The sequence below is a fragment of the Leguminivora glycinivorella genome, chromosome 10 (genome assembly GCF_023078275.1).
Source record: "Leguminivora glycinivorella isolate SPB_JAAS2020 chromosome 10, LegGlyc_1.1, whole genome shotgun sequence".
NCBI lineage: Eukaryota > Metazoa > Arthropoda > Insecta > Lepidoptera > Tortricidae > Leguminivora > Leguminivora glycinivorella.
The window spans coordinates 14,599,563-14,611,094 of record NC_062980.1 but is presented as its reverse complement, the minus strand read 5'-3'; the positions used below and the strand labels follow the sequence as shown (position 1 = coordinate 14,611,094).

Below are 11,532 nucleotides of genomic sequence, written 5' to 3'. Positions count from 1 at the left end.
AACAAAGTTTTACTATAATAATATTTTTCTCCTCAATGAAACTCCACAGAATATATTTATATGAATCATGGATGTTTCCCTTGTATACAAGCATGTTTTTATCTATTCAAATAGGCATATCGTCGCTTAGCACCCACAGCACAAAATTTGATAGGTTTGGGGCTAAGTTGAACTGTGTAAGATGTCCCCAATATTTATTTATTTATTTCATATTTATATAAAAAAAAGCATTAAGATTGAATGTAAACGTCAAATCACTGTCTCTATTTTATTATTCTACAATTCGTTCCACATAGTCTGCAGAGCCCCATTCATACTGGATAAATTTTAGTCGCATCCGGTCCGTCAAATGTCTTATGATCTATAGAGCCCTTTTGATTTTTCTATGGCAACATTTGCTATGCTGACGTCATTGCCACGTCATTACTGTCAGTCAGACAGAAATAAAAGAAAAATGGATGCCGTTCAGACGTACACGCATTATTTGGAACTGAAAATTACGTAATTTATCGACCTGCTGGCTTGTATTTGTTATAAATCATAAAAAGTGAGTAATACATTAACTAAGTAATGATATATGTTGTTAGTAATGTGATAAATACAACACAAAATGTGTATAACGAATGTAATAAATAAATGATTGTTTGCTTTTAGCCTGTGACGCCAGTGGAACTACGTGGTTTTCTTTCGTGATGATTTGATGATACCTCAATGGAATTGAGCCAAGTTTTTGCCGTAAGTAATAATGTATTTAACTTGTCCATCACAAAGCAGTTCATAGTTTAGTTTAAACCTTGACTTGCTAAAATAGTAAAATGTTTTCCAATAGAGAGATTGTCTAATTCCTATAGCGCACTACAATAACATCCTAATTCTGGTCTTAGAGATGGAGAGTATTAGTAAGCCTACAACTCCCTATTTCTTATGTCCGCCTATTGACATGTTTCAGGTATTGGGTGCTAGATGCCCCTTGGAGTTAAGCCCCAGTGCCACTATACTACCTTACCAGTTATGTGTGGGTGTCCTAAGGTACCCCAGAGATGCATAGGGCCTTCACAAGCTCATGCCACGCCTTCCTATCTTCAGCAACCCTCGTGACCTCGCTCCACCAGCTCAAACCTGCCACTCGCAGCTCATTTTCGACGGACCGCTTCCATGAGTAGACAAGGCACCGACGATCACGGCTTGCATCACCTGTACTAATATGTAAGTTACACTTTTAATGTCTAATGATCCTGTAATCTGTTAACTAATCTCACTAAGTGTTAATAAAATTATTTGTATGCCTTGAATTATAAGGTACGGGTTCGAACCGCGACCCATTGTCCTTGAGAACTGTCATCTGATATTTGCCAGTTGCTTTTGAGTGAAGGAAATCATCATGAGGAAACCAGACTAATTTCAATAAGACCTATTGAAAATTAGTGCCTACGACAAATCCTGGAATTAGCTGTCATGCAGACTCCATGCTTCCATGAGCCATGGCAAACGCTGGAATTTTAAAGTATGACCAAGCAATGTTGGTTTTAAGCAAAAAATAATGTATAAATGAAGAATGTAAGCATTACCGAATGTCAATAATAAGAATCATGCTTAGTTTGTAATCAAGTAGGCCTGTACAAAAATGCCCCTTCAATTTTTATTTATTCATTTACCTTTTATGTTGTTAAGAGCGCTTTCAAAAAATCTGCTTGCTCGCATTTCGACGCCGGCGGCGCTGGCGTGCGCCTGTGTGCAGACGCACACTATAACCAGAAGCATAACGATTGTAGCCTGCGGTACAGACATAGCGTGCGATCCTCTTCGAACCAACCTTACGTGCGGCTAGAGCGAAAGGGATAGCATTCATGGTCGGTACCGCCACGCCGTCAGTGGCGTTGCGGACTAACCATTATTGATACTTGCGTAAAAACTCCACCATATATATTACATATTTGCATACATGATTTCGTGCATAAATACTTGACCTTTTAGTTTAATTATTAAACTTATCACAGTTTTTTTTATAAAAACGTGTGTAGCCTTGGAAGAAATAAATTAAAAAACTTTTATAATATAATAAATTGTGTATATAATAGTGTCTTCTGTCACCGCGATAGTTACTCATGAAATAAATTTATGGAATCAGATTATATCGCGTATAATGAATATAATCCGTTTTCTTAGTTTTATTTTATTTTGTATATGATATGTTTTCTAGGTTCTTTTCGGTGAAGGAAAACATCGTGAGGAAACCGGACTTATCCCAATAAGGTCTAGTTTACCCTTTGGGTTGAAAGGTCGGATGGCAGTCGCTTTCGTAAAAACTAGTGCCTACGCCAAATCTTGGGATTAGTTGTCAAAGTGGACCGCAGGCTCCCATGAGCCGTGGCAAATGCCGGGATAACGCAAGGAAGATGATGATGTTTTCTAGGTACATATACAGACTGGGGCCTGTAACAAAGGCGAAGAATTGAACTCTAGGCTATTCTCCTTAAGCCGTTTTCACACTATCCGATCCGATATCGGATGTCGGAAGCATTTCAATAGAAAAAATCCAAGATGGCGCCTGTAATGTATGGGATATCGGTCCGACATCCGATATCGGATCGGATAATGTGAAAACGCACTTATACTGATCAACATTTGTTCGGCGACTTTTAAAAATAACTTGTATTTTGATTTTTATCACCCTTGAAAGTTTTTTCTAAGAGGTAATGTATTGCGAATTCTGTTAAGTCTAAAGTGTGACAGACAACGTCAATGACAACAATAATGGCGTACATTGAAGCTAATATTTATTTTGTATGAAAAATTAAAAATTTAAAGACTTCATAATTTTTAAAAGTCACTGAATAAATGTTGATCAGTATAAGGAGAATAGCCTACAGTTCAATTCTTCGCCTTTGTTACAGGCCCCACTCTGTATATAATGGAACTAAGATCGGTTTTCTTTAATTTTAAGTAGTTTTTTTTTATATTTAAAATGTAAGAGTTTTGAATGATTCACGGTTATTTTCATTAGACTTATATTCACGGTCTATATCCCGGTCAATATAAGTTTAATATTTAAAATGTGTTTTTAGGGTTTCGTAGTCAACTAGGAACCCTTATAGTTTCGCCATGTCTGTCTGTCTGTCCCTCCGTCCGTCCGTCCGTCCGCGGATAATCTCAGTGACCGTTAGAACTAGAGAGCTGAAATTTGGTACCAATATGTATATCAGTCACGCCGACAAAGTGCAAAAATAAAAAGCGGAAAAAATGTTTTATTAGGGTACCCCCCTACACGTAAAGTAGGGAGTGATTTTTTTTTTCATTTCAACCCTAACGTATGATTTATTGTTGGATAGGTATTTAAAAATGAATTATTGAAATCGTTTTTTGATAATATTAATATTTTCGCGAATAATCGCTCCTAAAGAAAAAAAAAGTGTCCCCCCTAACTTTTTAACCATATATTAAAAAAATATTTAAAAATCACAAAAGTAGAACTTTATAAACTTTCTAGGAAAACTGTTTTGAACTTGATAAGTTCTGTAGTTTTTGAAAAATATGGAAAACTACGGAAGAGCCGAGCGGCTATTTACCAACGCGGCTTTAAAAACCGACCGAGAGCGTGTCGGGCCACGCTCAGTGTAGGCACTGAGCGTGCCGGTTTTTAAATATTATGTTGTTTTAATTGCATGGAGCACAGGAAGGTCCACATCTATGTATTGGTTTTTTGTAAGGAAATACAACTCTACGCTACGCCTACTTGCTTTAGTTGACTGTTGACACACTGAGACAGTGGATGCGCCAGAGTATAAAAGAGTGATTACCATCTCTTGTCAAAGATCTTGTTGAGACGAATCAAACGAACCCAAACACGAAGTGGTTTCAAGACCTGGTCGTGGAATACTCTTGACTACCTTCCAGCTTCATCATCAGATCCTGGGTACCATCTCTTGTCAAAGATCTTGTTGAGACGAATTAAACGAGCCCAAACACAGAAGAGTTTCAAGACCTGGTTGTTGAATACTCTTGACTACCTTCCGGCTTCACCATCAGATCCTGGGTACCATCTCTTGTCAAAGATCTTGTTGAGACGAACCAAACGAGCCCAAACATGGAGTGGTTTCAAGACCTGGTTGATGAATTCTCTTGACTACCTTCCAGCTTCATCATCAGATCCTGGGTACCATCTCTTGTCAAAGATCTTGTTGAGACGAACCAAACGAGCCCAAACACGAAATGGTTTCAAGACCTGGTTGATGAGAACTCATGACTACCTTCCGGCTTCATCGTCAGATCCTGGGTACCATCACCTCTTGTCAAAGATCTTGTTGAGGCGAATCAAACGAGCCCAAACACGAAATTGTTTCAAGACCTGGTTGATGAGAACTCATGACTACCATCCGGCTTCATCATCAGATCCTGGGTACCATCACCTCTTGTCAAAGATCTTGTTGAGGCGAATCAAACGAGCCCAAACACGAAATGGTTTCAAGACTTGGTTGATGAGAACTCATGACTACCATCTGACTTCATCATCAGATCCTGAGTACCATCTATTGTCAAAGATTTTGTTGAGACGAGTCAGTAACCTCAAATGATATTCAATAATAAATAATACTTACTAAAAATATTAGTCAAGTTAATTAGTTAGTTACTAAAGTCATCAACCCAAGGATCAAAGTTTTCGGTCGCAGTATACATGCAACAGTACAGCCAAACACGCACACAAGTGCGGTTTTGGACACGGCGGGTGCCGCACACAATGACAAAATAACTTCGCGATCGTCGAGCCGCGTGCGGAGCGGACTAACATACGTCCTGCCTCTACAAGCTCTGCCGCGGTACTGACATCGCAAGCGCGCGTAACCGGTAATAAGGAAGCATTTTTAAAAAATCGTCAAAAATATTAAATTGCAATTAATAGAAAACTTTTGCATAAAATCTGTTTGAGTAAGCGTTGCAGATTATTTTTATATTAAAACTACTTCAAAAACACGTAAGTTTTCGAAGAAATTGACACTTATTCTGAGGTGATTTCTGAAACAAATTGGATTCATCATATCCTCATTTACTCTATTCTAAAGCCTTATAACAAAGAAGTAGTCTCAGATGATTGTAGTACAGGATATACATAATACAAATTTACCACTTGAAGCATTCAAAACTATCCAAATTTTACAAATTAGACGGACTAAGTCAGCACTTTTCGCGGGTTTTCCTAAACATGCACCAGAAAAAAAATCATAATTTATTAAGTGAGTTAGTTTTTAAAAATCCAGTCTCACAACATGTAAGTTAAGAAGATGTCCTAATCGAATCCTGAACTTAATAAGTCTTTTAGATGATGGAAAGTGTAGCATTTTGCCGACTAAAACTATCAATTTTACATTATTACGACGTTTTCGTTGAATGCCCTCTTAAGTCAATTATTTCACTTTGGCTTAACTAAACTTTATTTCGATAATGTATTGTATGATAAAATTTGAAATTCATGCCATAATTGAAATAGACCCTAATTAATAAAATGATCAAATACCTATTTAGTTATAAAATCTCTGCCAATCTTATTCTTATAACTTATGCTTATAACTAGGACTTATTTCCTACTTAATTAATAAATATTTTCTTAAATTTTCCAGAGTATGCTGAACATCGCTGAACGCTGCCATTATACTAGGATTAACGTCCTGCCCCTTCCCCGGCTGTGTACAAATTGGAACTCCATTAGCATGCCCCTTTGACTGAGCAACGTGTGTGTGTGCTCGAAACACATTCACTTGCAACAGAATGACTCCCAGGCTGACCTGGCTCAGCTCTTGTATGTCTAATCTACATAGACAATGGTAAAATGGTTTATTTATTTATTTATTATTCTTTGGTTTACTCTAGGGTAAATAATATTATTTGCTCTTATTCCTGATTCTAATAATAGCAAGTCTATTACAGACTGACTCCATTTGTTCATTCAAACTATTATACTGTGCACTATATTTGGCACAAACACTACTACTAAGTCTAAAATCTTAAGTCTAGCTTATCTACCTAACCAATCAAATTGATCTATGCTAACCTACTGCATCCACTGATAACTGGTTCAAAAATTCAAAACACAGACTGACGGATAATCTGACAAAGTCATAAATATAGGAAACCTATGATCAACTTACTCGCTCTATTTTATAGTATACTAGAATTACTCTAATCACAATCTATAGATAAATATTTTAAAAAGCTTGCTCTTGGCAATTATGCTTTCCTATTGTAGCCTTAGGTTATATTGTAGGCTACTTCAGAGATAATATTATATTTACAAGCTACATGTTACCGAATGAACTGAAATTTTATAAACTCATTAAGTGGGATGACAATACAATATTACAATATCATTAAAAGCCGACTTCGTGAAGATGTCTGACAAACAATGCAATTCATTATATGACTTGTTGACCTGTATGTATAAGAAAGGAATGTACATACAATAGTGGAATGGCAATATAAATGCTTTATCTGAAATGTGTTTACCCTTCATTTTTGTTCCAGGTTTCAATGAAAGAGTCAAAATTTTCTCCACATACAATCACTTCTAGTGCCTACACTGACTACACCAAATATAATCATCACTCAACGTGTCTCACATCAAGATACTTTTCAAAAGTCATCGAAGAGAGAAACATAATATCTTTCCCATTTTTGCCTGAATAATCCTAACTAAAAGTTACTTCTCTATTCTATTTTTCCTGCATGGAGTGGCGCTTTTCTGTCTAATGGAAACAACATGAACATGTATGCTCTGGGTTTCTTTTTGTGCACCTTTCCAATATTACTAATAAAGCATTTTGTGGGTGTTTCATTTACCACCTTCCTTCATAATTTTGCTAGTGTGTGATTCACCATATCCCTAACTAGCTTTTACCCGCGGCTTCGCCCGCGTAATAAAAGTATTCTTATTGAAACGTTTACAAAAAATAAGATTTTCATTTGGATCCGTAGGTTTCTTTGTAGGTACATCTGTCCGCGATTATTTCGATTAAGGTAAAGCGGGGCAATTCTCGACTGGGGGGCCATTGTAACTGATCTATTTGCTGTACGATCCGGTTTTGGCTGACTGTACCTTACACATATTACTATTGTTTTTAAAGAAATTTTCGCAATGATTATAGAATTGTTACACAGCGACCACAACGTAGGTAGTAGGTACGAATATGTATGTATTTTACCTATATAAATATTTATACTGGGGAAACTTCATACAACCCACATAGCCAGTATCTCGACGCTATGGTCGGTAGGGTAAAAAGTACTTCCTTGCATTATCCCTTACATTTTTTTCCATTTTGCTTATACTTATTACAAACGTAAACATATAAAAGGCAAGCAAAACAACGATCTTCTTACAGCACATTGTAATAGTTATTACGGATGCAGGATACTCGCCGATGCCTACATACTAATCCCTTCCCACTGAGCCACCTGCATTTTACACTGCCTAGATATCGATTGCCGACCGATTATTCCGACCCCAATCCCTATCTTATCCCTATCTCTATCTTTGTCCCCATCTCCGCCCCTATCCCTATTCCGTCCCCGTCCCCTATTTCTATCCCTATCCCTATCTCTATCCCTATCCCTATCCCGATCCCGATCCCGATCCCTATCCCTATCCCTATCCCTATCCCTATCCCTATCCCTATCCCTATCCCTATCCCGATCCCGATCCCTATCCCTATCCCTATCCCTATCCCTATCCCTATCCCTATCCATTGCACCACAACAGGGGAGAAGGTATTTCACTTCCGCCTCGTTAGATTTTAAAAACGTTGTATTTATCGTGATCAGCGACCCGATAAACCATAAAAACGATACCCATATTGATTTTTTTACTTTATCGCCCCCTTTTCACCCTTTTAGGGGTTAAATTTTCAAAAAACCTGAAACACGTAGTCAGTCATATGTCTTAAGGAATCTTCCTGTGAAGTTTCGAATAAAATAGTCAAACTAATTTTGTTTCCCCATACAAACTTTGAACCCCCATTTGACCCCCTTAGGAGGTGAATTTTGGAAAATCCTTTCTTAGTGCTCCTCTACACTATATAAGGAATCTACGTGCCAAATTTGAAATCTCTAGGACCAGCGGTTTGGGCTGTGCGTTGATTTAAGTCAGTCAGTCAGTCAGTCACTCAGGTCTTTGCCGTTTATATATATAGATTATTAAATACATTAGCTACTGCAATCTGTTCACTGATGTGAACAACTTCATGTTAACACAGCTTTGAATACTACCTTAAATAATGACTACTGACTGTCAATAAAAATATTCCTAGCTATAAGCTTGCCTGAGGTTAATGAATGGTGTGCCTAACTCCTTACTTGAGTACTTAAGAACTATGCTTAAATTCTAGATTGTATGTTCTTGACATTCTTGTCAATAAGCTACTTGATTGTTTGTCTCTTTCAAGTAATTATAATTTGTTCACACTTCAGTGGAAGACAACTAATCCTTAGTTGTTAGTAAGTATGAAAATAGCTCATTGCTACTAGTTTCCCTATGATTATGAATACCATTACTTATTCTATTGTTAATCTCATTTAAAGATAAATCAAAATCAGATCAATGAGTTTCCCTATTGACAACTTAAGATTAAACAACCTCTATTTGTCAGTATAATCACAGCTAAAATAGATATTTCACAGCTTAACGCTTCTATAGATCAATCATCATTTTATTTCCTAGTTTTTCTGTAGCTGATAACAGCTTATCACTAATCAGTTGATAACACGAAAAAGGGGCGAGAAGATAGCGAGGTAAGAGTGAATATGATGTTGTCTTGCTGTCAAAGTGACATTCCTACCATGATATGCGACACTTGACACATGAAGAATCGATTTTGACAAAATATACTTAATCAAGTTTCTCTATCATTTTGTCAATAAATTTAGCTTATCCTGTCTCCTTAAGGAACATACCAATACTAGCAACTTGTACATGACATGACATACATACATACTACATACCAAATTTAGTTAGAAATTAATTCCTACAGAGGCCCATAGATTAAAGTACCTAAAATACTAGCAGTATTTCCTTGCTTATTTCTACTTAATTTAGTGAGACTGGCAGATATATTATAACCAATAGAACGGAAAATCTTGATTCACTAAACAGTAAAAGTTTCCCTTATCATAAAACATGTAGAACCCTTTAATTTGAATTTATTTATACGTATCTAAGTATTTATAATCTTCCATGATATCGTTTTAAAGATCCCTCGACACAAAATTACCACAAGACAGTCGATCTGTGCGTAATTGCTTTCAGTAACGACTAATTTGTTTTAGTACAAAACTTTCCCAGTAGATAAATATAACCGATACCATTGAGGTTTTATTTTTGCTATAATCTCTTGATTATCGCAACAGAATAAATATTAGCTAGAAAACGAATAACTTTTCTAAAATTGCCATTCCGATTGAATTGTTTCACTGACAGCTGGCTTGACATTTTTACAATAGCCTCAAATAGTTTCTTCTATCCCCGGTGTCCCTAGTCGATGACAGTTTTCTGCACGTGTTAATCGTGTTATCACTGTTATCAGTCTGTACTCCATATATTTTTTTTAATGTTATTGTTTATCAGCCGCGTAGCGTCTGTGATTGCCGCCCGGGGCCGATCACCAATTTTGCCGATATGCCGCCCCTCTTATGATCAACATATCGACGACAACAACGTATAAGGTACAATCTGCAATTTTTTTTTTCAGAAAATTGCACCTTACCCACCAACGTACAAGGTGCTATCTGCTACGAGAAAAAATCGCAGATTGCGCTTTGTACGTTGTTGTCGTCGATATCTAGATTATACCTACTTGGTAATTATAAGTGCGAGGTGTGCCATCGTTGTAAGGGCTCCGTACACCACAAGAAGGGCTTAAGCGCCTCGTTTTTTGAAGGCACTTAAATCATTTTTAATAATAATCGATATTCTGAACAATTTCTAAAAATAACGAAACAGAAATTAATTTAGTTAGATTTCAAGAGATTTGGTAACTCCTTTCAGCAGCAGAGAGTGAAATTTGAGTTTTCTTTCTTTTAAGTCCGACTTACGCTTGACTGTAGATTTATAATAGGCTTTTCCTGTGTAATCTATAGATTGAAGGCTATCTCGTGTATTTTTTCTGTGAATTTTTTACCTATTTTCTTAAATTACTTGATTTATAATTATTTGAGAAAATATTTTTGAAATACTTATAAAAAGCTCTTTCATTTGATATGTAACATAATAGAGTTTAAAAAACTTTAATTTTTAATTTTCATTTTTACCAACCAAAAGTGACCCCTACAATTAAATTTTCTTAATTTAAATTGCTTTGGGTCACAGGACTTATGTGTGCCAAATTTCAAGTTAATCGGTTCAGTAGTTTTGGAGAAAATTGGCTGTGACAGACAGACGCACGAATGATCCTATAGGGATCCGTTTTTCCTTTTTGAGGTAATCCAAACCAATAGCTTTTGTCTTTTGTTCCTACTAAAGAAGACAGTCAACCAAATCTTGGTACTAAAAAAACGGCAAATTTAAAAATAGACGGCTCAGCGGCTAGTACATTTCTTGAAACGCGTGCCTTCCTAAACCTTGGCGTTGGCGGAATCATCGACGAACCATATTCTAACACTTCAAAAAAATATTGAAAATATAGGGGCGAAGGTTAAATTCTCATAGAAAATTTAAATTTCGCGCCTTTTTAGGGTTCCTTACCATAAAGGTACAAATAAAAGGCCCTTATATGGTGCGACTCTGTCCGTCTGTCTGTCACACTATTTAACATCTCGAGAACTACTTATGATATCGCTTTGAAATATGCAGTACTTATGAACATCGTTAATCTCTACAAATTGAAAGTATATTTTTTTAAATGTATTAATATTAATTACAGAAAATGGCCAAAATAAAAGGGGGGAAAACTATAAATTTCAAATTTACTCGGGCAAGTGGGGTATCGTTACAAAAAACTCAAACTATACCTATAGACCTTATCAAATAGACCTTCACCAGGTCATCAGTCCACTTTGTTGGGGGCCTACCCACGCTTCGCCTTCCGGTACGCGGTCGCCACTCGAGAACCTTTCCGCCCCAACGGCCATCGGTTCAATCGGTGGCGAGTACCTCACTCACCTTCGATTCGCGGACGATATAGTAGTCTTGGCTGAGACCATGGAGGACTTGAGTACGCCTCAATAGAGCCTCCATGCGAGTTGGTCTTAAGATGAACATGGATAAGACGAAAATCATCTCCAATGCCCATGTAGCACCAATTCCCGTTACAATTGGAGGCTTTACACTCGAAGTTGTAGACGATTATATATACCTAGGACAAGTTATCCAATTAGGTAGGTCCAACTTCGAGAAAGAGGTTAATCGTCGAATCCGACTCGGTTGGGCAGCGTTCGGGAAGCTACGATATTTTTTTTGTTGTGGAAAAAAAATGTTTTTGAAAAAAAATTAACTTTTTTTTTACTTTATAAAGAATCCTTCCAGATTTACATTTTCAATTTGAACACTCTTGC

At 36.7% G+C, this 11,532-nt stretch overlaps 1 long non-coding RNA gene across 1 annotated transcript; it reads left to right on the top strand.

Moving 5' to 3' along the window:
• The first annotated feature begins 224 nt into the window (after window positions 1-224).
• LOC125230561 lies at window positions 225-6,809 on the top strand. Its single transcript, XR_007177533.1, has 5 exons — window positions 225-547; window positions 655-735; window positions 950-1,206; window positions 5,613-5,816; window positions 6,514-6,809. It is a non-coding gene; the product is annotated as an uncharacterized LOC125230561 (long non-coding RNA).
• Window positions 6,810-11,532: the final 4,723 nt, after the last annotated feature.